This window comes from Pongo pygmaeus, chromosome 4, assembly GCF_028885625.2.
Source record: "Pongo pygmaeus isolate AG05252 chromosome 4, NHGRI_mPonPyg2-v2.0_pri, whole genome shotgun sequence".
In the NCBI taxonomy this organism is placed as follows: domain Eukaryota; kingdom Metazoa; phylum Chordata; class Mammalia; order Primates; family Hominidae; genus Pongo; species Pongo pygmaeus.
The window spans coordinates 163826317-163853114 of NC_072377.2; the positions used below are offsets into that span (position 1 = coordinate 163826317).

The following is a 26798-nucleotide window of genomic DNA, read 5'->3' on the forward strand; positions in this document are numbered from 1 at the left end:
GACCTGGCATGTTCACACTGTAAGGCAAAATGTACCTTTCTTTGAAGGAGGAATTTTCACTCCGGCTCAAGTGCCTTGGTCTTTGCTCCTGGAATCTTGATATTTTTGTTTTGGTTTTGTTCTTGTTTTGTTTGAGGCCCTTTTCAATTCAAAAGAAACTCATTATCCTTACTGCGGGATCCTGAATAACCAACATAAAATTGTGATACTTTAACATAGCCTCTGAATTAATCAATCACCTCCTTTTTGCTCCCAGGGGAGAGTCCAGCATTTCTGACATGAACCCTAGTGCCTTCCAGGCCCTGACCCGGGACAGCCTGTGCAGCTTCACCTTTCACCCCCCTCCTCCCCTCCTCTGCTCCAGCATTATAAGCTATTTAGGATTTTCCAAACAAGCTATGTTCCCTTCTCCTCTGGGAATTGTCCCAGCTGTTCCCTCTGTCCCAAACACTCTCATGCTCTTCCCATCTTTATTACTGTCTTAGTTGGCTGGGGCTGCCATAACAAAATACCATAGACTGTGTGGCTGATAAACAAAGGAAATGTATTTCTCACAGTTCTGAAGGCTGAGAAGTCCAAGATGAGGGTGCTGCAGATTCAATATCTGCTGAGGGCTCTCTTCCCAGTCTGCAGAGGGCTGCCTTCTTGCTGCAACCTCACATGGCACAAAGAACGAGAGAGAAAGCGCTTGTCTCTTTTCCTCTTCTTATGAAGACGGTAATGTTATCATGGCAGGGGAGGGCTATACCTTCCTAACTTTCTTTAAACCTAATTACCTCCCAAAAACCTTACCTCCTAATAATATCACATCAGGGACTGAAGCTTTGAAATATGAATATTGGAAAGACACAAACATTCAGTCTATAACATTCCAAAGATCAAAGCTCTTCTTTTTTTAGGACCTAACCTTAAATGTTAGCTTAGGGCCCCTCCAAGAGGCATCTATGACATCCTGGATTTAAGTATGGAATCACTGAACATAACATGTGCTTACTGGTCTAACTTCCCCACCAGTTTCCAGGAGAGCAAGAGCTGTGTCCATATTATTTTCTGCTGTAATTTCAAGACCTGGCACGCATGTTGTGCTTTTATGCATCTAAATAAATCAAGAGGAGCAGCACATTAAACAGAGCCCGTGGGCACTTGGTGCTACTCATTGGCCTCACATGTACCTCAGGGCTTATTATGTGTGGGACAAGGGCTGAGTCTTCTGAAAAACACAAAGATAAACTAGAAACTAACCCTCAAGGACTTATGGCCTAGACAGAGAAAAGATGCACATAGAAATAACCTGTGCTCCAAAGTACAAAGCTGAAAGTGCCAGAAGACATGGACACATGCTATGGAAATTCAGAGGCAAGATGGGTACTTCCAGCTGGCTTAGAGGGAGTTGGAAAGCCTCCTAGAAGAGGCTGGTAGTCAGCGTGAAGATGATGACCAGAAAATGGGTATACCAGATTGGCAGACCAGAATAAGCAAGGGCAAGAAAACTGAACATCTCCAGCACACCTGGCTCAGAACTGGATTTAATTGAAATTTAGTTAAAAGGGAAGCTATTTGGTATCTTGAATGTCAAGTTTGGGCTTTATTATGCACACAGGGGAATGACATAATCAGACTTTGCTCTGTGGTATGATTTGGTGGAATGTGGACATCTGCACTACAATTGTAGGAAAACCTTTAGTCTGCCACTTTTTAAGCACTCAATCAGTGAATATCAGTAGTCATGGAGGATTAACCGTGTCTGCTTTCCGGGCAGGGGTGGGGGAGGCTGTGAGGTAGCTCCTACCTCAGAAATCATCTAAGAAACTGTCATCATGGAAATCTGTCCTTCTTGGACCCACAGAGCCCAGGATCCCATAGAGGCACACAACTACCAAGCTAACAAACACCATGGATTATGGAGTCTGAATATTCCAATTTGGAATTCTGAAACAGTTCTCAAGGAATACACTTATACCCTCTTACCACTCTCCTCATTAAAGGCTTCACCCAGGGGCTTTCCTGCTCTCTTTCCAACTGCAGCACCCAGTACCTATGTACCTGGCAGGTAGCTGTAGTGCCTTGCCTCACCCTGGTGCGTTCTGGGAGAGTTTTCTTGTTCTCACTTCAATTTAGCAGAATCACCAGCTGCAGCCTTTGCTAGTAAGAGAACCACAAAGCAACTAGCCAAGCAGCTGGGTGTGATGGATCCTGCAAACTGCTTCAGCTGGAAGAGGACTGAACAACTTGGAGATTGTTTGCAGGACGGTTTCTCAGTCCACACACCTGCTGAAACCAAAGGGCAGGATTTGCCCAAGAATTGGAGGTCCCACATCAGATGGCGATGAGTCCAGGGAGTAGTAATAACTGTGACAACCTCTACTACTGTGTCCAGAACTGTGGTATCCTAGGCCACTTAAATACATCCTCTTTTCTAATGTTCTGAAGGTGAAGTGATTCGTCTGATGGGAAGGATCAGTAAACAAAAGCTTAGAGAGGTAAAATAACTTCCCCAAGGCCAGACAGCCAGCAAGTGGTGAAGCTGGGATTTGAACCTAGGTTTGTCTGACTCTAGAGCCCAGGATCTTAAGCATTTTGCTATGCTATTTGGCTGCTGTAGTTCTTGGAACGTTCTTGGAACATTCTCAGGGAGACATCAAAGACAGGAAGTTCATACAAGCCACCTTATCCAGCCTTTTACAAGGAGAGAAGATAAAACAGGCTCTTTCCACACAATTAGCCTTCTGACTGCACCCCCTCCACCCCACCGCCCCCACGCGGGTCAAATGGAGGATGGACTCCAATGGAAAGTGAATCCCCACCAGAGGACACTTCCCGGTGGACTATCTCTGGAATAAAACCACTCCAGATGAAAGGATGGCCTGTGTATGAATTGAAACCAATTATGATTATAATCATTATCTGTGTAACATTTGGGTAGGAGACAGCTCCTGACAGCTTTTTGTGAGAAGTTATGTCTGTCTGACTGAGCAGACTTTAATTGAAAATGTCAACCACCTTGAAGATCATTAGGGCATAGCTCTTAGCCTCAAGAAAAGACAAAACTGAAAACAATCATCTGTTGCTGACTACCACCAGCTGTATTGGGGTGGACAGAAAATAAAAAAGATGAACATATGGCACCTGGGGCTTTTCTGTAAGCCATTCACGCACCTCAAGTTTGCTGTGAGTGAAAAAGACACTCATTCCAGACACACACATTTGAGGAAGAATGATAACGTGAGGGGTTAGACCCAAACAATGCAGACTGGAGAGGTTGAATCAGGAACATGTACAAATACAGCAAACCTCTCAAGCATAAATTCTTGTAGCAAGAACCCAGCTTTTCCGAGGCAAAGGAACCAATACAACGGAACCATCTATAGTCAGAGCCTAATAACACTGCAAGTTTTGAAGGAAGATATTCATTCATCCTGTCTCTGTCCTGCTCCTAAACACACTCTATAGGGGCACACGCACACACACTTGTGCACACATTTATCATCAGGATTTCCACTGAATTATCCAAACTTAACTACTTCTTCCAAGGATCCAAAGATCCTTGATCCTAGATTTTAAGATCTAGATGCTAGAGCCCAAGATCTTAACCATTTTGTTATGCTATTTGGTTGCTATATATCTTGGAACAAAGCCTTGGTATAGTGGGGTGTGATAGCACCTGCAAACTGCTTCACCTGTGTGCAGGATGCTTTCTCAGTCCACGCCCCTGCTGAAATCAAAGGGCAGGATTTGCCCAAGGATTAGGGGTCCCACATCAGATGGTGATAAGTCCAAGGAGTAATAATAACTGCAACAACCTCTACTACTGTATCCAGAACTGTGGTATCCTAGGCCACTTAAATACATCCTCTTTTCTAATGCTCTGAAGGTGAAAAGATTCGTCGGATGGGAAGGATCAGTAAACAAAAGCCTTGATATAGTTGTGAATAGTTTCCCAGCTGATATGTCTTTAGTATTTTTCTGTGGAAACAAAAGGCATATGACTATTAGAGAAAGATGCATTTTATAAATATGCAATGTTCTTTTCACTACAAACACTGAAAACGAGAAAGAAAAGAGTGGGTAAAAATTCAGATATTAATACATATATCATATAGGGGATTTCTCTGAGAAACTGTGCTATATAAAACAAAATATATACACAGTACTTATTTTAAATACTTTTATCTCATTGTGAAGCAGTGTCCTAAGATATCATCACATTTAGCATTGTGTCCCTGTATATATGAAACCCCTATCTGGTAATATACAAAGAACATCAAATATAATATCATTAATTTTCAAGGGCCCTAGCTCTAAAATCAGACCACCTGCATTCAATCCTAGTTCTATCACTGACTCATCATGTAACCTTGGGCAAGTTACTTCAGCTATTTTAGCTTTAGAAAGTTTATTTATAAGTTGGGAATAATAATAGTAGCTGGAACCCCATAGGAAAAAAACATTTAGCACAGTGTTTGACATGTGGTAAGCCCTCAACAAATGAGAGTTCTTATTAATATTGTATGTTGTTTTGCTTCACTGGACATTAGAATTGGATAAGTGGGACTGGATTACTAGTTATCATGAATTCCAAATAGAGACTTTAATTTCATATACAAGGAAATAGGGATCCAGTGAAGGTTTTTGAAGGAGGAATAGGTCTACTAAAGTGGTCTTTAAGAAAGTTCCAGCCCGTGGGGTTTAATACACTGTAAGGAGAAATGCTGGAATAGAGTGGTCATCTAGAAAGGCTCTACAATGACCCAGGGCTGGCGCCATACATCTCCAGAAGAGAATAGTAGAAATGGCAAAAGCAAGGCAAGTGTTGTTGCAAGAATGTGGTCAAAGGAGGAGGAGGGGGAAGAAGGGAGGGGAGAGGAGAGAAAGAGAAAAGATAGTAGAAGAGGGAGGGGGAAGGAGGGAAGGAGGAAGAGAGGAAGGGAGGAAGGGAGGAAAGGTGGAAGGGAGGGAAAGAAAGAGAAAAGACCGTTGCAGGTGACTAGAAAGACTGATCATGAGTCACAAATGAATTCAGGGCAGTCATCTGACAAATTGAATTTTCTGTCTTTCAGGAGGTCACATTAATGCAAACAGTGGCCAGAATGACACATAGGCTAGTCATCATTCTAACTAGACAGTCTTTAGGGAATCTTTAGGGCTGACTTCCAGAGTCTAAAAGTGTACTGATAACCATTCATTCGCTTCATTTAGCAAGTGTTTATTGGATACACACACACACACACACACACACACACACACACACATATTCTGGAGGCACTGTGCTAGGCTCTGAGGACACAATAGAGAAAAAAGCAGTGCTCTTTTGGATCTTAAAATCTAGCAAGGTGAAAGGCTATATAATAATTACAGAAAGAAGTAATTAATTCCAGTTGTGATATATATTATATGTGGCATCCATAACTGGATCCAAATCTCCCCAGAAAAGCTTCTAAACAGAACAGGTCTCTCATGACATATGCATACAAGACCTCTGACATAACTTCCAGAATCAATCTGGGTTCTAGAATCAGGGAGGCAAGCTGAGCAGATTTTACCTAAGAGCGTGGCAGTGCCTCTTCTAAGCAGAAGTCTGAATTCCTGGGAAAACTGTGAACCATCTCTGAAGTCTCAACTGAAATGGGAAACAGAATAGTGGGGAGGGCAGGGGGCGGCAGGGACCCTGGAATGGGAAAGAAGGCATTGAAATATTCTATGCAGCACAACTGCTCCATGTTTGGGTCAATCAAGTGACTTATAATCATTTCTCTCATAATCTATAGAAAATAGGATTATGCAAAATCAGCAGTGGGAAATACCAGACCCTCTTGTGCAGGGAAAGCTTTATCATCACACTCATTTCCACTGAGCCCAGACTGCGCCTTCCTAGACTTCCCATCAAAGCACCCCAAGCAGCCACAAGCAATTGATTTGTGTAAGCAGGAGAGACAAAACTTATTTGAAATTCATCAGTTATTCTTTATTTTTTTATTATTATACTTTAAGTTCTGGGATACATGTGCAGAACATGCAGGTTTGTTACATAGGTATACGTGTGCCATGGTGGTTTGCTGCACCCATCAACCTGTCATCTACATTAGTTTCTTCTAGTGCTATCCCTCCCCTTGCCCTCCACCCCCCTACAGGCCCCAGCATGTGATGTTCCCCTCCCTGTGCCCATATATTCTCATTGTTCAACTCCCAAGTATGAATGAGAACATGCAGTGTTTGCTTTTCTGTTCCTGTGTTAGTTTGCTGAGAATGATGGTTTCCAGCTTTATCCATGTCCCTGCAAAGGACATGAACTCATTCTTTTATATGGCCACATAGTATTCCATGGTGTATATGTGCCACATTTTCTTTATCCAGTCTATCATTGATGGGCATTTGGACTGGTTCCAAGTCTTTGCTATTGTGAATAGTGCTTCAATAAACATACGTGTGCATGTGTCTTTATAGTAGAATGATTTATGATCCTTTGGGTATATACCCAGTAACGGGATTGCTGGGTCAAATTATATTTCTGGTTCTAGATCCTTGAGGAATCACCACACTATCTTCCACAATGGTTGAACTAATTTACACTCCCACCAACAGTGTAAAAGTGTTCCTATTTCTCCACACCCTCTCCACCATCTGTTGTTTCCTGACTTTTGAATGATCACCATTCTAACTGGCGTGAGATGGGATCTCGTTGTGGTTTTGATTTGCATTTCTCTAATGACCAGTGATGATGAGCTTTTATTCATGTTTGCTGGCCACATAAAAGTCTTCTTTAGAAAAATGACTGTTCATTTCCTTCACCCACTTTTTGATGGGGTTGTTGGTTTTTTTCTCTTGTAAATTTGTTTAAGTTCCGTGTAGATTCTGGATATTAGCCCTTTGTCAGATGGACAGATTGCAAAAATTTTCTCCCATTCTGTAGGTTGCCTGTTCACTCTGATAATAGTTTATTTTGCTGTGCAGAAGCTCTTTAGTTGAATTAGATCCCATTTGTCAATGCTGGCTTTTGTTGCAATTGCTTTTAGTATTTTAGTCATGAAGTCTTTGCCCATGCCTATGTCCTAAATGGTATTGCCTAGGTTTTCTTCTAGGGTTTTTATGGTTTTAGGTTTTATGTTTAAATCTTTAATCCACCTTGAGTTAATTTTTGTATAAGGTGTAAGGAAGGGGTCCAGTTTCAGTTTTCTGCATACGGCTGGACAGTTTTCCCAACACCATTTATTAAATAGGGAACTCTTTCCCTATTACTTGTTTTTGTCAGGTTTGTCAAAGATCAGATGGTTGTAGATGTGTGGTATTATTTCTGAGGCCTCTGTTCTGTTCCAATGGTCTGTATATCTGTTTTGGTACCAGTACCATGAAATTCTGAGTTGAAAATTCTTTAAGAATGTTGAGTATTGGCCCCACTCTCTTCTGGCTTGTAGGGTTTCTGCAGAGAGATCTGCTGTTAGTCTGATGGGCTTCCCTTTGTGGGTAACCCAACCTTTCTCTCTGGCTGTCCTTAACATTTTTTCCTTCATTTCAACCTTGGTGAATCTGACAATTATGTGTCTTGGGGGCTGCTCTTCTCAAGGAGTATCTTTGTGGTGTTCTCTGTATTTCCTGAATTTGAATGTTGGCCTGCCTTGCTAGGTCGGGTAAGTTCTCCTGGATGATATTCTGAAGTGTTTTCTAACTTGGTTCCATCCTCCCCGTCACTTTCAGGTACACCAATCAGACACAGATTTGGTTTTTTCACATAGTCCCATATTTCTTGGAGGCTTTGTTCATTCCGTTTCATTCTTTTTTCTCTAATCTTGTCTTCATGCTTTATTTCATTAAGTTGATCTTCAATCTCTGATATCCTTTCTTCCACTTGATCAATTCGGCTATCGATACTTCTGTATGTTTCGGGAAGTTCTCGTGCTGTGTTTTTCAGCTCCATCAGGTCATTTATGTTCTTCTCTAAACCGGTTATTCTAGTTAGCAATCCCTCTAACCTTTTATCAAGGTTCTTAGCTTCCTTGCATTGGGTTAGAACATGCTCCTTTAGCTCAAAGGAGTTTGTTATTACCCACCTTCTGAAGCCTACTTCTGTCAATTCGCCAAACTAATTCTCCGTCCAGTTTTGTTCCCTTGCTGGCGAGCAGTTGTGATCCTTTGGAGGAGAAGAGGCATTCTGGTTTTTGGCATTTTCAGCCTTTTTCACTGGTTTTTCCTCATCTTCATGGATTTATATACCTTTGGTCTTTGCTATTGGTGACCTTCAGATGGAGTTTTGCTTGGTCGTCCTTCTTTTTGATGTTGACACTATTGCTTTCTGTTTGTTAGTTTTCATTCTAACAGTCAGGCCCCTCTTCTGCAGGTCTGCTGGAGTTTGCTGGGGGTCCACTCCAGACCCTGTTTGCCTAGGTATCACCAGGGAAGCTGCAGAACAGCCAAGACTGCTGCCTGTTCCTTCCTCTGCAAGCTTCATCCCAGAGGGGCACCCACCAAATGCCAGCCAGAGCTCTCCTGTATGAGGTGTCTGTCGACCACTGCTGGGAGGTGTCTCTCCATCAGGAGGCATGGGGGTCAGGGACCCACTTGAGGAGTCAGTCTGTCCCTTATTAAAGCTCCAACACTGTGCTGGGAGATCCGTTGCTCTCTTCAGAGCCAGCAGGCAGGAGCGTTTAAGTCTGCTGAAGCTGCACCCACAGCTGCCCCTTCACCAAGGTGCTCTGTCCCAGGGAGATGGGAGTTTTATCTATAAGCCCCTGACTGGGGCTGCTGCCTTTCTTTCAGAGATGCCCTGCCCAGAGAGGAGGAATCTAGAAAGGCAGTCTGGCTACAGCGGCTTTGTGGCACTGCAGTGAGCTCCCCCTAGTTGGAATTTCCCAGCGGCTTTGTTTACACTGTGAAGGGAAAAACATCTACTCAAGCCTCCCTAATGGCAAACGCCCCTCCCCCTCACCAACTTCAAGCATCCCGGGTCGACTTCAGACTGCTGTGCTGGCAGCAAGAATTTCAGGCCGGTGGATCTTAGCTTGCTGGGCTCCATAGGGGTGGGATCCACTGAGCAAAACCACTTGGCTCCCTGGCTTCAGCCTCCTTTCCAGGGGAGTGAGCGGTTCTGTCTCACTGGCATTCCAGGCGCCACCAGGGTATGGAAAAAAAAAACTCCTGCAGCTAGCTCATTGTCTGCCCAAAGGGCTGCCCAGTTTTGTGCTTGAAACCCAGGGCCGTTGTGGTGTTGGCAACCGAGGGAATCTCCTGGTCTGTGGGTTGCGAAGAGCATGGGAAAAGCATAGTATCTGGGCCAGATAGCACCATCCCTCACAGCAGGGTCCCTCACGGCTTCCCTTGGCTAGGGGAGGGAGTTTCCTGACTGCTTGTGCTTTCCAGGTGAGGCAGCGCCCCATCCTGCTTCTGCTCGCCCTCCCTGGGATGCACCCACTGTCTAACCAATCCCAATGAGATGAACTGGGTATCTCAGTTGGAAATGCAGAAATCACCTGCCTTCTGCGTTGGTCTCACTGGGAGCTGCAGACAGGAGCTGTTCCTATTTGGCCATCTTGCCTGGGAACTTCCTTAAGTTTTTCTCTAATCTATGCCATGACAATCTATAATTCTAGATTCAGGAGGTACACAGAGGGATAGCAGCCAACAGAAATCATAAAGGAGAAGTAATCATGTCCGAGCAAAGCTAAATACGAAAGTAAAGAGTTGGGATGAAAATCATTTACCTCCTGTGTAGAAACGGAGGTTGAAGGAGAACAGTAGAAATGTGGAGCTCCCTTTTAAAAGTTCCCTCCCTAAATTGCTGAAGCATCCTTACTCCATTAACAACCAGCTTTTGCTTTTAAAGAACTAGCTCTCTTGGTATTCACCTCCAGCACTGCAACAGAAAAAAATTTCAGCATATACTGAAGAACTTGTAATGATCTTTTAAGACATGAATCCCCCATTCCTAGAGAGTGAGTGTGCTTCCTGAGAACTATTCTGGAAGCAGAATTGACAGACTGTCACAGGAACAGAGAGATTCCAGTTTTTCCTGCATCGGGGTGGAGAGTACGGGTGGGTGTGTCAAAACATCACTACATTCTCCCAGGTTGGAGTCCTCATTCCGTTCTTTGCTGGGGGAGATCTGGGTTCTTCTGACACACATGCTTGTCCCTGTGATGTAGGGGAGGCCCGAGGGCAGGCCAATGGCAGTTGCTGCCCAGCCAAAGAAGAGGAAGCTAGTTTACTACAGGATATAAATAGAGTGACAGAGCCCCTCGCAGACGGATGTACACTGGAATGCTTTAAAAAAAAATCTTTGTAACAGGGGCATTATTCAAGTGTACTGTATAAGGGCCAAAACTGCTTAAAATGGCTTTCAAAAACATAAGTCTGAGATTGCTTCTTGGGTGTGTTATTTTTATCTATTCCACTGGGATTAAGCATGGCCTAGAATCCCAGCTTGAAAGGGGAGAGCCAAATTTGCACTACTTGCTATCTCTCCGTATCATCAGGACTCATCACCAGAAATCTGGACGTGGACACCACTGACACAAAGGAAGCACAATTAAAGCCTGAGAGGAGGCCAGTCTGCACTCTCCCAGAGCCAAATGAACCCTCCCTTGCTTCCTCCAGTCTCCAGCCCTGCTCAGCGACTCTGCCTTTGACTGACATGTGGCATTCTTGTCTTCATGGACAGAGAAGCCGAGCTCTCGACGGTTATCGACATTAGAAAATGTCATGTCTGAATATGCTTCAGCCGGACCTTCCTCCCCCACTTCATTCCCTGCCTCCTGCCCCTCAGTTTATTTTAATTATACAATGAAAACTCTCGAGTATGGAATGGCTGCCTGCTGTATCACACAAGCCCTTAATTGTACTCTGGAGTTGGATCGTGGCATTTTATCACCCTGCAATGGTAAAAGGCACATTTGCAACAGGAGTAGGTCATGGAATATTTTCTGGAAATGCCAATGGATTTCAAGGCCCTTCCTTTTTTATACTAGACATTTGTGATTTTTGTCTGTGCATATAGGAGAATAGTAATTTATATCCCCTCTTATACCTTTTCCTGTTCTCCTTACAATTCTATATAATTCCCCAACTTATTCTTTACATTGATGAATATTAATGACTTGATCCATAATCACTTGTCTCTTATCAATCCACAAAAGCATTTGAGCAGATTTAATTTTTGAATTATCATAGTTTCCACACCTTGATGGCATACCCATTTATCATTCTTCTAGTTCCTTTAAAACGTTTTCATTATGGGCAAGGTGCAGTGGCTCACATCTGTAATCCCAAGCACTTTGGGAGGTAAAGATGGGAGGATTGCTTGAGGCCAGGAGTTGGAGACCAGCCTGGGCAACATAGTGAGACCCCCATCTCTACAAAAACAACTTTTTAAACTTCTTAAAATTAAAAACTGAAAAGAAAATATTTTCATCAGGAAAAAGAACAGATCACAATAGACAAACTATGTTCAGGCTTTTTCCAAAAGAGGCCACTTCAACAAGTAAGATAATTTCCTAGAAGATAAAAAGGTGACCCACACCCAATCTAGACACGGCTGGCCAATGTGGTACTTCGGTTTAGATGTCTATATCTGCCCCTTTCAACAAATACAGGCTTTACCATTGTATCTATTCAATAAATGTTCACAAAGTAAATCTTCTCAGTCATGAACTTCAAATGTGCGCTACACCATACACACCCTACCCATATTTATCCAAGAATTCCCCTGATCTAGTTGTCTCATGTTAGATATTCACTCCCTAATTCACACTAGGATAACAAATTCTCTCCTGGTAACCACCACTCCCTAGCTCAATCCAAACTTCCAGGAAGAACTGTGTTCACACCGTTTATAAGTCATGCTCCCACAGCAGTATTTGTCACTTGACAGATTCACATTGTATCACTTTTAAGCAATTCCCAGTGGTGTACAGTGGTGCCTGTTCACAGATGTTTCTCTAATATTGCTAAGTAACATCAAAAGTTTCAGGCTGGCTTCCACAGAGGCAGTGGGCTAAGGAGACATGGATTACCCATGCTCTTCTATTTCCTGGCCCAAAGGTCTCTAATTAACACTGATGAAATTGGCTTCTCTTGGCACTCCTGCCTACTTCCCTTAGATGTTATTCACTTCAGGACTTGGGCAGAAACAAGGTTTTATGTAACAACATCATTCATTAATCCTGAGTGAATGTACCCAAGAAAAGGTACTCAAGGTAGGCTAAAGTCCCAGAATCAGTAGCCGATGAAGAATAGTAACCTGTTCTTCACACTGCCATTTATTTCCCAGCGAAACTTCAGTCCAGGCAGAGGTTCCACTATAACATTCCAAAGCTTTCCACTGACTACTGCTGGAGTCCAGCACACACAGGACCAGAAAGAAGGGGATTTGTGTGAGAAGTGCCCCGCCCAGTGTCTAGCACAGAAGAGGGCCTTAATAAAACAAAGTCTGAGATCTAATAAAGAAATACAAGAAGTCCTATGGGTAAAATTGGCCCCATTCTGAGGACCACACAGAAAGCCAAAGAAGTATTTCCTCAGTGGCCTGGGAGACAACCTTCTTTATCTGTGACATTTTACTCTGAGAAAGGAAAAGGCTATAAATGAGTGGCGGGAACCATCTGAAATCTCATCATGACTGAATACCACCGGCATGTGGAAAGTGTATTTGGTGGAGTTTGTCCAAAAGTCATCCTTCCCTGTTCACTCTAACCCATAGTCACTTCTACCTCAAATCTCTATTTCAAGGTAGGAAACTTCCAGGCAGGTGAGGTATTCAAATGGAAAATGCAAGCCCAAGCTGCTTAGCTCTGGCCAATTGTTGCCATGTGGGATGGCTGGCAGCCCATGTTGGTAGACCTTCTGACTTTTCAAGAAAAGATGGAAAGTCAGATTTCTATATAAATCTCCCAATTTTTAAATATTAACTCCAACTTAGAACGAAAAAAGTCCAAGCCCAATAAAATGCATCTGACTCTGGGTTGGTCTGAACACATGGTTTGCCACTTTGCAATCCCTGAACTCTCTAATTCATGTGGCACTAAATCATACACTACTTTTGCATTATTTCACTTTTCACTTTGCAAGCTGTGACTTCCAAATTGACTATAAACACTTTTGACCCTGACACACTTTTGGCTGGGTGGGCCTGTGATGCCATGCGTTTACTAAACAGTGGCTCTATTATATATTGCCATGTTGAACAATGGCTACAGGCAGATGTAGCATTTCCCAAATGAGAGAAGGCAATGGCAAAAGAGGGAACTTGGCGTCAACTTGAGTGAATGCCCCTCCTTCTCTACTCCATTCTTTTTTTCCTGGCAGGTGCACGTTCACAATGGTGATTTCTCATTTAATTGCTAAGTATTTCCACAGCACAGTAAAATCCATCATGAAGCAGACACGGAGTATGCTAATTCCCCAATCTCTGATAATGCACAGATTCAATGGGGTCTTCTTCCCGCCAATGTGCATTGGTAAATGCCATTAATAGTAATGGCAGTCAAATGCAAAATATGACTAAGTAGGCCCCAGTGCATGAAATATATTCTCAACCACAAGGACAAGCTGCCACACAGCTCACTGCCTTGTACTAAATTAGGGGCTGGTGATTCTCTGATTGGGACCAAGATGGTGATAATGACAAATAAAAAGAAAAAAAGCCAGTCCTCTTCTCTGCTTATTCACTACGAAGAGTATCCCTGACTTACAGGTCAGAGACAATGAGGAGCTTTCAGGCTTGGAAACAGAGACAGGGCACAGAAAGATGCAAACTCGCTGTCTTGCAGGGAATTAGTGAAACACAGCTAAGCCAGTTCAACACTGTGCCCTTTAGTCATCCCACCCACTAAAAGACACTGTTAAAAACCCGCCAGCTTTTATTAGCAGAAACAAATGAAGTCGACTACCGAGCACTCAGGAGTTTTTCATCCTGAAAGTCCAGGATGGCTTTGGCATAATAAAGGTCATATCTCCTAACCACGGTAATGTTCACACAGCAACCTGAGCTCCAGGCAGGGCCAGGCCGGCCTCTCAGTATTCCCCCTGTAGAAGGTGTTGCCGATTAAACTATCACATTTCAAAGAGCTCCTTACAGTAAATAGGAAAGAAAGGAAAAAAGAGATCCAGGGCCTTTTGTTAGTCAAAAAGCTAGGGAAAGGCGATAATTAACCCATTTTTGTAGAGAAATCATTTGGACAAAAGTCAAGGGATTTACCACCCTGTCAATTGTTAAGTCTAGATAAGGACATTATATTCCACGGCACAAAGGGTGACTGAGATGGTGAATGGAAAGTAGGCCACTACTACTACTTTACCTCGCATCTGAAAAAGGACTTTTTTTTTTTGTCCTCCTGGTACAGCGATGGACTAAAGAATCTTCTCCCCCTTGCACTAAAAACATAACTTCAGAGCCTGGTTTTTGCATTTTGTTAAATATTCAAAGGTATTGTGCAATTAGCATGTCATTAATGAATAATTAATTACAGCTAAAGCAGCCTTCAGAATTTTGCAGCTAAATTATTTAAACAGCAAATATAACAATACAATGCAATGCTCTCATTTGGTGTTTTGTTATTGCATTATTTGAAGGGAACAGCAATATTACTTTTCATTAGTTGCAAGAATTACGTGCAACAAAAGCTGTTTTCATTTTTTTTCTTACCTAAAAGTTGCTTCGTGTGCCCTAAAAGGGAAAATTAATTCAATTCAGATTAGATTTCCTAAGAATTAATTAGCTGCAAATATCTGAAAACTGTGGCTAGGGACATAAGGCTTAGGTATCGGAACTTAAAAGAAAAAAGTAAGCCTATTTAAACCTGTCCTTTAAAACAACTTCTGCACTAAAGTACCTTTTTTTTAGATGTTTGGTTACCACTTTTGAAAGAGGAAACTTGTTTAAAAATCCTTTTTTTTTTTTTAAGCAAGTGAGTATTACGAAGCTCCCCCTAGCAAACAGTCAAGAGTTAAATAGAAAGTAATTTGTTGCTACTTGCAGACATACATCACTAGTAAGACATGAGTTTATATTTATAAGCTGCACATCTGGGATCAGTTGACTTATCCATCTGCTAACTACACCAGTAAACAGTATGTCTGGGACCGTCAAACCCTTGCATCCATCACAAATTCCTGCTTTAATTGTGTGTTTACGTGGCAAACCTCTGCTTAAGTATATTTGAAGACTGTTTTAAGCAGTTGTAATTGCTCCTTTCTTCTTCATATTAACTTTAACACATTTTATTTACCATTATGACAGGCCGTGCTTTTGCAAGCCTCATAGATAGATAAATGCCAGAGATCATCATGCTGCCCAGGAAAAGGCAGCAGAGGGACAGAAACCGGAGCTGTAACCTGTCCAGTCCAGAGAGTTTGGGCCTCTTTCACAAAATCCAACGCCTTGAGTCACAAGTACAAATCTCAGTAAGACCAGTTTAATCCTCCACTGTCTTGAACTCAGAAAGTTGACAATCATACACTTTCTTTTTGAGAAGGGGGCAGACGAGAGGGAAGGGAAGATTTGGGGGAAGAGGCAAATCACAGTTTGGAAAGATAAAATGGTGCCAGGAGTTTTCCATCTTTTTCCTTAATTAATCTGCTGTGTAGGAGAGGTGCATGAAAGCTTGAGAGATTTGTAAGGGTAGAGATTTTTCAAGCCAGTGGCAGAGGGTTGGAAGTTCTCGGGAGCCCCAGAATCAAAGAGGAGTATAGCCTGTGACTTGACTTAATTTTTAACCCTTGGTTTTATAATTGAGTTTCATAAGCAAGCTGAAAACACAGGCTCAGAAATGAATGAATTCATAAGAAATAAAAGGCCACCTTCCATAATTAGGGGAAAAATATGCACCGTTCTCTGCACAAAAGCGGGGATTTTACTGTATTTTTCCCAATCTGCCTTTTACATTTATATGAATAGCAAGATGTCAGATTTCACATAATGTTGTTAAACCTTTTCTCAGGTTTAGGGAACTGAAAGTCGTATGTGCCTGTGTAATATTGTGCTGATGCAAATAGTTAAACTTTTCTACACGATTAACCATCATTTTCTCAGAGTATTCTGTTCACAGCTTTCTTCCAGTTTCCTGATACATGTTGAGATCTATGCCCGTGCAGCTGATAGGGGTGGTGTGGAGGTTGTAAACTGAAGACCCACCGCAAAGCTAAAGAGTCACTCTGACGCAATCTAGTCAAATGACAGTATGGCAGTAGGCCGTTTACCCAGGCCAAGGAAGCTGTGGCTTGTCAAAGACATTAAAATCCAAATGTGCCAGCAACGGTGCCAAATGTACTCTAGGCCTTGCAAACACATAATCCAGACAAACTGAATTAAATTGCAACCAGTTTATAATTAATTTGCTTTTGAAAGTTGTGCCATGAGAATAAATGTGCCAACAATTATTTGCAATGAATTGTTCTTAGGGTGTCCCCAACTTAATAATGCCCCTGTAAGCAAGAGAGGGTTTGGTATTGGTTACTTGTATTGGCATTGGCTTCTAACCTAATGAGGGGGTAAGGAGAATTTAGAGACGGATTCCAGGAACCTTAACCTTTCTGTCAACCTAATGGAGTCTGCTACCAATGCGGTCAGTAGTGTGGCCCTGTGGCCTCCCCAACCTCAGATGCCAGCCTCACGCTGCCCAAGTTGCTAAGATTAGAAACATATTTATCTCGCTGAGGCACTGTCTTTCTGGACACCATTTTGTAAGCACAAATATTCATGGGAAAGGTAAAAACAGTAAGAGACTAAGGCACTAATGCTTCAAGTGAATTCATTTCTCATACCATTCTTCTCTAGGACTTACGGAGTCAAGCAAAGTGTGAGCCCTGAGTACATACAAACAAAAAACTAAAATAATGTAAAAAGAAGAAATAATCCTGAAACTTAACATGGAGTGTTATGTGCCAAGCATTTTTTTTCCCCACCAATCCTCAGGGGAAAAAATTACAGAGAAGTAATTGGGCTGGGCGCAGTGGCTCACGCCTGTAATCCCAGCACTTTGGGAGGCCGAGGCGGGCGGATCACGAGGTCAGGAGTTCAAGACCAGCCTGGCCAACATGGTGAAACCCCACCTCTATTAAAAATACAAAAATCAGCCGGGCGTGGTGGTGGGCACCTGTAATCCCAGCTACTTGGGAGTCTGAGGCAAGAGAATCGCTTGAATCCGGGAGGCAGAGGTTGTAGTGAGCCGAGACTGCACCACTGCACTCCAGAATGGGCAACAAGAGCAAAACTCCGTCTTAAAAAAAAGAGAGAGAGAAGTAATTGCAGAGTAGATGTATATTAGAGGACTCAGGACTTAGAGCTAAAAAACAGCAGAGGCAGGATTCAAACTGAGGGCTAACTCAGCAGCCTGGGACCTCCACCTTCTGCTTTTCATATCAACAACAGCCATATCTCACTGCTCCTCTCTTTCCAGAGCACAGTGGCCAGAGTGAGACCTGGAATGTGACTGACTTTTAGACCAGAGCTGGACATCAAAATGAATTCCATCCCATTCTTAATTGTAACTTTGGAAGACTGCTCGAGAGCATTTGCAGCTCTTCTTTAAAATCCAGGCAGAATGCTATGAGTTCGTCTCAATATAGTAGTTCCCTTACAGGGACGCAACATTTCTGATCTAAAATTATCTTTAATCGACTGATGTTTTACACTAGCCTTGGTATCAAATTACTGCTGGCTGTTTCCAAAACTCAGATCAACCCTCAAAGAGTAGAAGTGTGCTACCATTGAGGGGAGTCACAAAAAGATGCTGCAGGTTCAGCCAGCAGCTGAAAGGAAGAGGAGCAAAGAGATGCTTAGCAATGGCTTACCAAAGGAGGAGTACCTGCAGGCCATTGCTTTGTTTATGCAACAAATACTTATTTCTTACGGTTGTTACTTATTCGTTACAAGCTCCTGCTTGAATATGCCAGATACTGCATTAATTAAATAAATACAAATGTGCGTGTGTGTGTGTGTCTTTCAGATTTAGAAATTTGCCCAAGGTCACAAAGCTAATAAATGGCAAAGGCAAGATTTGAACCCATGTCAAACTCCAGCAACACACTCCAGTCCACAGTCTTGTAGTACCAAGGAGGCTTCTACTTTGGAGTGACACGGTATGTCACAGGCTTTTCAGATCAAGTTCTATGCTGCAGTTTCCTTTCACTGAGATGCAGCCTAATGGTCTCTGAATGTTTTTCACCAGGAGGAGAGTGAGAGCTGATAGTAAGTTTCTCTGAAAGGACATTTGTAACCATTAAAAGAAAGAGAACTCAAAAAGAAGTTCAAGAGGCTTTTCAAAACTGGACTTTTAACTGGAAGCTTAATTGCAGGATGTACCTTAGAATGCACGCACACATAGACACACACGCACACACACACACACGCACACACACACACGCACGCACACTTTCAGATATTCCTTCTAAAATAGCTCTTGACAATTTGTTTCAAATCATGAAATCATGACCTTAAGGTCTTCCAAGTTATCTTCAACCATCCAAACAATTAATTCTTTGAGAAAGACATACTTACTAAAAGAAAAAAGAAGTTGAAAATATTATAGAAAGGTTCCAATGGAATTAATCAGAAGAGAAGATTCTAGATGTTAAGCATGTACTGCCACTACCACTATACCTCTTCCACCAACACTTCTTTTTTTTTTTTTTTTTTTTTTGAGACAGAGTCTCGCTCTGTCACCCAGGTTGGAGTGCAGTGGCACGATCTCGGCTTACTGCAAGCTCCACGTCCCGGGTTCACACCATTCTCCTGCCTCAGCCTCCGGAGTAGCTGGGACTACAGGCACCTGCCACCACACCCAGCTAATTTTCTGTATTTTCAGTAGAGACCAGGTTTCACCGTGTTAGTGTTAGCCAGGATGGTCTCAATCTCCTGACCCTGTGATCCACCTGTCTAGGCCTCCCAAAGTGCTGGGATTATAGGCGTGAGCCACACTTCTAATGAAAAATGCTAGCAGCTCCCAATTACTAAGTACCCTGTGCCAAGCTCTCTGCTGAGTGCTTTCTATACATTATACTGTTCACTCTTCACAAGCGCCCTGTGAGATAGACATTATTATCCCCATTTTACAGATGAGAAAACTGAGGCTTCATAAATTTAAACACTACTTGAACAGCCAATAAAATGATAGATATTTACCAAACTTTTCTGTAAGGTATTATTAATACACTGCTAAGCACTGTCACGGATGCAAGAAAATACTGGAATTTAAATGACAAAGATCAAATCACATAAGAAATGAAAATTGATGAGGCAGGTCTAAGCAGGAAGTCCCAAGAGGGCAGGAACCAAATCTGTTTTGTTGCAAATTAGGTCTGGCATAATATCTGGCCTATAGGAGATGCTGAATCAACAGTTGTAGATAAATGTAGAAAACAACACGTAGCAAGTGAGTATATTAGAACTCTCTGAACATTTTAGCTCCAGAGCACTTGGTTAATCAAGGTTCAAGAAAAAAATGGTCCCAACTCTGCCACTACCATTTCAAAGCTCCTTGACCCAGGGTGTTTCAGGTAAGCCATAGTTCCATGGCATGTGCCTCTTCTTTTTATTTGGGTCTGGCACCAGAGGCTGAATCAGAAAATCTCCATTTCCCTTTGTCCCTATTCTGCCATGGACGCTTCCTCTGCCAAACATTTCATGGTTCCTTTATGGCCGCATGATATTTTTCAAGGGAAATGATTGGCAAACAGCCAATACCCCTAATGCAGAAAAGATGCCAACATCACTCCCAGGTTTAAATGCCTTCAAGGAGACCCTCAAATGAAGTAGTCCTTACAACCAATCTGATTTTTTTCACTCCTTTTTTGTGGGAATATCTTTTACACGAGGCTTAGAGGGAAAAAGGAAAAAATAATAAGAAGAAAACGTAAAGAAAAAGAAAACCTGCCTGAAATGAAAAATTCCAATCTTGCCTTTGTAAAAATCCTTCAAGCCCAGTCAGCTGCCCCTCCCCCTTGATCCAAGCCTCTGTGCTTCCCGGCAAAGAGGTTAGAAAGCTGTTGAAAAACATTCTCCTGCTGAATTGAGACTGACATCTGACAGAGCTCGGTGGTGTCCTAACTTGAGTGAATTTAAATGACAAGCTTGGCTTTATAAGTAAGGGATCCTCTTTTACAATAGAACAGCATGATTGCTTCATGGCAGAGGGGGAAAAGAGGGAGAATCAAAGTTTTCTTCAAGTCCCCAGTGGTGCCATTGACCTGTCAGAAGGTTGTGACCCACTCCTGTTAATCCATGCAAATCAGATGCCTCCAATTTGCGGTGCTGATTGGAGTACCACACCTTTAAATTCAGGAAGCGGCCTTAGAGTGAGGTTCCGATCACAGAGTTCAGTTCACCTCTCATTTTTTTCTTCTTCAAAAACATGATGACAGCTGACTTCCTTCCCGCCCTGCCCTTACTCAGTCAGGGAAGACTGTCTGATGGTTTCCTGATTAGCATCAAGGCAAAAGCAGCATGTTTTTCATAGGCTATCGCTATTACCTAAATTATAGGCCTGTTGCTCTCAGCATTTTCCCCCCACAGACAGGTTAATATACACATCCCACTGGTATTATTGCTTTGCTAAGTCACCCAGTCATTTTTATAACATAGAGGGGTGAAGGCCTGGAATTCCCTGGAAGAGGCTTCAGATCCAGATGAGAGACTCTTACACAACCAGAAACTCCATTTTCTAACCATCCCATTCAAAACTTAACAACACTTCCCATGTTCAATGCCATGTGCCATGCATATTTTAAACCGTGGGTAATTTCAAGCAGAAACATTCAGAAAAAGAAAATGAAAAGGCTGGTATTTTGGATATCAACAACATGTGATTGCCCACATGATTCACACATTACTCAAGTTGTCCCCAAGTCATCTTGAACTGGCTACTTAAACAATGTAAGTGACCAGAATTTTTGTGCATCATATCAAGGTAATTCAAAATTCTAGTGACAGGAGGGATTATTTAAAGGACTTCAGTGAATTTGCATTTTCCGAAGCTTGGAAAATAACTTTCTTAAAGAACCCCTGAACCATTAACATATCTGAGGAATAAATAATTGTAATAACCATTTGCCCATATTTTAGAAAATATACTATTCCTAACACCAAAACAAGATGCCAAACATAAAATAAATCGAAATAAACTAAAACAAAAATATAAAGAAAAACTCTAGCTCTACTTAAGAATTTTTTTTTTTTTTTTTTTTTTTTTTTTGAGACGGAGTCTCACTCTGTCACCCTAGCTGGAGTGCAGTAGCTAGATCTCAGCTCACTGAAACTTCTGTCTCCAGGGTTCAAGAGATTCTTCTGCCTCAGCCTCCCGAGTAGCTGGGATTGCAGGAGTGTGCCACCACACCTGGCAGGTTTTTGTATTTTTAGTACAGACGGGGTTTCACCATGTTGACCAAGCTGGTCTGAATCTCCTGACCTCAGGCAATCTGTCTGCCTCGGCCTCCCAAAGTGCTGGGATTACAGGCCTGAGCCACCAGGCCTGGTCAAGAATTTTAAAGACATAAATAATATATAATTCTTTCAAAATAGGAAGACTTTTAAAACATAAGAATATACATGTGTATATATATACATATATATGTATATATATATATATACTTTCAAGACAGAAAGACTCAATATAGTAGAGATGTCAACTTCCCCAGTCTTTAATACATTACTCAACTTACTAAAGACATTATTTTAACCAAAAATATGATTCATTCATTCATATACAAGAATAAATAAGCAATAATAGTCATGAAAATGGGAGATGATTATGTAATTAAAACACATTATACAGCCATAGCAATTAAAATCACGCAGTAAAAGAATCAAACTAGATCAACCAATCAATGGAACAGAACAGAAAGCCATGTGCCTATATATCCTTAGTTAGGGTGGCTATTCAAAATAGCAGAATTGACACCTACATTGTCCCTGGAGCTCCAGTCTGGAAGACACAATACCACACTCACTCCTTTAAATGCACAAGAGAAGCCCCTTTAAATTGATAGAGAAGGGTCTGAACTGAGGGGGAAGGAAAGGATGGGACACTTAGAGCAGCAGATATTTACCAATCAGCATGGAAGCATTTTAAGATTTTAATAAGGGCTATAGTCATATTGTAAGTATCAGTGGAATATCTACCCTATATTTACTGATAATAAATGAGGCAGGCATTCTAAATCATTAAGAGAAAGTGAGCTTATTTAAAAATTGCCACTTAAATAAATGTTATTCAGAAAAAAATTGCTGTATCTAATTTATTTCTAAAAATAAATTATAGAAACATTAAAGACGTTACATGTAAAAAGTGAAATCAACAAAGAACTGAAAGAAAATATAGGTGAAGATTTACCTGACCCTAGAGTAGAGAAGACATTGTTAAGCACAAAGCAAAAGAAAGACTCTAAAAATGGAAATGATTAATAGACTTAAGTACATTAAAATTGTACATCCCTGTAGAAAAAATTTAAATTGAAGGGCAAACTGGAGGAAAATGTTTGAAAAATGTTTTAAAAAAATAGGTTCTCTAATGGTTTTTAAATATATCCACAAATTCTTCAAGAGGTGGAACTTAGTTTCCCTCTCCTGAATGTGGGCTAGAGTTAGTGACTTGCTCTTAACAAATAGAAGAAGACAAAAGTGCAATGTGCGACTTCCAAGACTAGGTCAAAAAGGCCTGTCAGTTTCCTGTTTGCTCTCTGTAGGCTCACTCAGTGTGGGAGAAGCTGGCTGCCATGTCATCAGGATACCCAATCAGCCCTGGAAAGGCCATGTATCAAGAAACTGAGGCCTCAGGCCAATAGCCCTGTGAACGAGCTACCTTGGAAACAGATCTCCCACCCCAGTCGAGCCTTCAGATTGCTACATCTGACCTGAAATTCTTGTGAGACAATAAATGTTTATTTTTTGAAACCTAAATAAAAGCCCATAAGGGAAAAAAATAAGGGAGAAAATGAACAGGTAATTCACCAAAATATGCAAATAAATGGCCAAAAACACAAAGAAAAATATTCGAGCTCAGTATTCAACCTCAGCAATAATCACAAAATATAAATACTATATTTCGGTTTACCAAGTTGGTACAAGTTTTTAAATGAGGTCCTTTGAGGATGCCAGTGAACTGCACTGTCTTAACACATAGTGAAAGTGTAAATAGTATAACCTTTTTGGAGGGCAATTTAGCCACATATACCAGAAGGCTTAAAAATAATCATCTCCTTCAATTCAAAGATTACACTTTGAGGAATTAAGCCTAAAGGAAAAAAAAAAATCATATTCAACCCAAAGATACACAAGGTGGCTCATTGCTGATTTTAACAATTGCAAAAAATTGAAAACTGACTACAGACTCTACAACAGAGTAAATAACTTATAGCCATAGGATGTAACGCCGTGCAACTGTGTTTAAAAAATTATGAGATACACTAAAATATTCACAATAAAAGAAAAAAGCAAGTCACAAAACAGTATAATCCAGTTTTGTAAATACACAGTTCTGATATATACAGAGAAAATATTCTGAAAAAAATACAGATGTTAAAAAGATGATTTTTCCAAATTTTTGGATAAAAGATAATTTTTTCTTTCCAGTCTGTATTCTTTTAAATTCTCTATAGAGAACGTAAGTTACTCTTTTAATTTATTTTCTAAAAAATAAAAATCATTTTAGGAACAAGAGATAAATTATATGCTTACCACCTACCACTCAGTAAAACTCCCACCAGTGGAGGTCGTTTCTATTTTCTCAATAATTATTTCTTTATCTAAGCTTCTGAGGGAAAGAGAGCGAATTTTTTTAGGAAGAGAGAAAAATGAAATTTTGAAATCCTAGAAAGTCTTATTCCAGATGAAACAGGGAAAGCTTGATACTTTTTGTATAAACCTGAGTGGTTAGTGGCACAAATGCAACAACCCCATTTGTTTACACCTTGCATCTGTGCCGACGCACAGGCAGATCAACCATCTTTCCATACAAATGCTGAAGGTTACCAGTTGTCACAGATTTGGACTGCTATCAATGGCAGCACAGGACTGTGTTTAAGTGATCTGATAAAGCTGGTGGCAGCTTGAGGGGCGGTATGCTTCCAAAATATGTAAACAACATTGCCAACAACTAGCCCATCCCATAAATGTAGCCCCCTTCTCAGATGTTTTGAAAATAAAATAGGCATCTCTTGCTTACCTTCCTGTAGGCCCCAAACAAAACAAACAATCACATTAAACTCAGAGCTTCCAATTCAAAAGCCTTGGAAACCAAGCCAATAACATATTGAAGTGAAGCTGCCAAGAGGCTGGGGACCGAGGCAAGCAGAGGACCATATACCCCATCTACAAGGCAACAACACCACACTGGTCAAACTAAATGCTTCCCCAAGCTCAATATGATCACAGCTGCCAGTTTGCAACCTTTGACTCTGCACATTCCCTAGGAAGAGTTTCTAGAATCATGAAGTTTCTCAGTGCTATAAACCAGAGTGTCATTATAGAAAGCTTTGTTTTATCAGAGTACAACTTCTTACGTTCTATTCACTTTCCTCAGTTAACTAGCATTGCTTTCTGTACTGGGCTTATAAGAGAAAGAAAGTAAATACTTTTTAAAGCCCACAAAGCCCATATAGGTATTTACAGTTTAGGGTGAAGAACAGTAAATTAGAAGTCTGAGAGCAAGGTATAAATCTCGCCTGTGGGACTAAAAAGGTATAGGACTTCGAGCCATCTCTGCAGCCTCCCTTTCCACTTCTTTAAGGATGGGGTTTTATCAGATCATGGGTAAGTTTCATACTGACTCAAAAGGCCCACAATTCTAAAATTTAGGAAAACAACTCAGTGACACCCCAGAGTGAGTTCACATCTAGCCCAACCTCCTATACCTCTTATAACACTGCCCTATAGCCAGACCACTATTTGCCAAAAAAGATGATGAAATCCTTTTCCACCAGCAAAGCTGAAAAAGCATAACAGATCACTCCATTCCCCTGGCATTCTGGTCAGTCAAGGTTTTACTACAATCATGTATCTCCTTAACTTCTTCGGTGGCTTATAGCTTATATTTTCACTTACAGACTGTGGAGGTCCAGGAGTTAATGATATTCACTAAAGAATACTATCCTCAAAGGTCTGTTCCACCACTAGACAATTATGGTATCCCACCAGATCTGAATTTCTAAAGAAAGTTTCTCTACACACTAGAGTCTTAAAAATGTTCAGAGGTTTACCACAAAAAACAAACATTTTCCAACAGATTTACAATGATACTTTGCTATTAACTTTTATGGAATGACAGTATAGGTTCTTTGAAGGTTTCATCTCCTACATCAGATGACAGAAAGAACATCTTCAGAACTGACCCCTACGACATGCCACAACTCAAGCTTAGAGAATACTCCGAAGTCCATGACAAAGGCTTCTCTCTCCAACTGAAAAAACAACTTTCTTACCTCTTCTACCAATTATAGGCCTCTGCCTACACACAAAACATATCACAAAGCATGCAATGTAGAATCACAAATAGAACGACCCCAGGGATCCTGTGCTTTTAAAGGTGCTACTAGGGAAGCTGGCGGTCACCTGATCCCTATTGTAACTTGGGTAGGAAAAAAACAAAGATATTAAATAGAAACATTTAAACATGACATAAAAAGGCACCCACCCAGCTATTAATGAATGGCAGTATATAATGGAATATCTAACGAAAGAGTGTTGGAACATTTTCTCTGCACAACTTCTAGTGTAAATTCTTGTTGGGGTTTATTGCTTTCTTTCCTTCCTCCCACATTTATTGATTTCATTCTTGGAATCAGACATAGTACTTGGAAACAAAAATAGGGAAACAATAATATCCTGCATCCTGCCCTCAAGGAGCTCGTTGCTGGGGATGCGGGGAGTTACATGGTGAACTGTTACCAGGCAGTGTGAAAAATGCTATGATGGAGAGAGAGTGCACACTTGTACCCTAAGTTGGTGGGTCCAAGAAGGCCCCTTTGAGAAGCTAATGCTGAATTTAATCCTAAGGATAAGTCAGACCAGCCAGATGAAAGCTGAGGCAAGGAGAAAGCTAAGAAGAGTATACCAGTTATAGGGGAAAACAGGTGCAAAGACAAAAGCAAGCTCAGAGTTCACGGTGAGTGTGCATCAGTGCAAAGTGGTCCAATGTAAGGAGGGGAGTAGCAAGAAATGAAGCCAGGAAGGACACTGTACATAACTCTTAAAAGCTTGCACTTTCATCTCTGGGACAGTGAGGAGCCAGGCTGTCCAAGTGGGAGCCACTTTAAAGCAGAAGAGTGATGTCAGAAGCATCAGAAAGATCATTCTAGCTGCCGTGTAGACAGCAAACCGAGTAGGGTTAAGACTGGAGGCCAGGAGATAGGTAGGAAGTTACTCTAGTAATCTGGGTGAGAGATAATGGTGAATTCAACTCAGTCAGACAAGCAGAATAAAATGGAGAGGAGAGAACAAACATGGGAGCTGGTTAGAAGGACCCACAGGTATGGAGAAGCTCGAATTGATAATGACAGTCTGTTAGGGTCTCTTTAAGCGCAGTATTCTCTACCTAAGGCTTCCCCAATCCCAGAAATACTATATGATCACCAAAGCCCAGGGAAGTTCTCTGAGCTTGGAAGGACCTAAAACACCAATATGTAATCCTTTGAGTTCCTTAAACAGGTAGAGGCCCACGTATAATCAAGTGCTCTAATTTTCATTTCTCTTGGTAGAGTGTTTACTCCAGAGGAGCAACTTTCCATTTTTTACTTGACACATGATCTGACATCTGCCTACAAGTAAAAAAATAATATGAATTTTCAAGTAGTGGAAATGCAACAAATCATCAAGATGTGTAAGAATA

General features: G+C 41.4%; 1 protein-coding gene across 5 annotated transcripts in view; it reads right to left on the minus strand.

Annotated features, from left to right (window-relative positions):
* Positions 1 to 26798, minus strand: part of EBF1 (EBF transcription factor 1) — a 402487-nt gene that overhangs the window by 243398 nt on the left and 132291 nt on the right. The gene's annotated exons all lie outside the window — the stretch shown is intronic.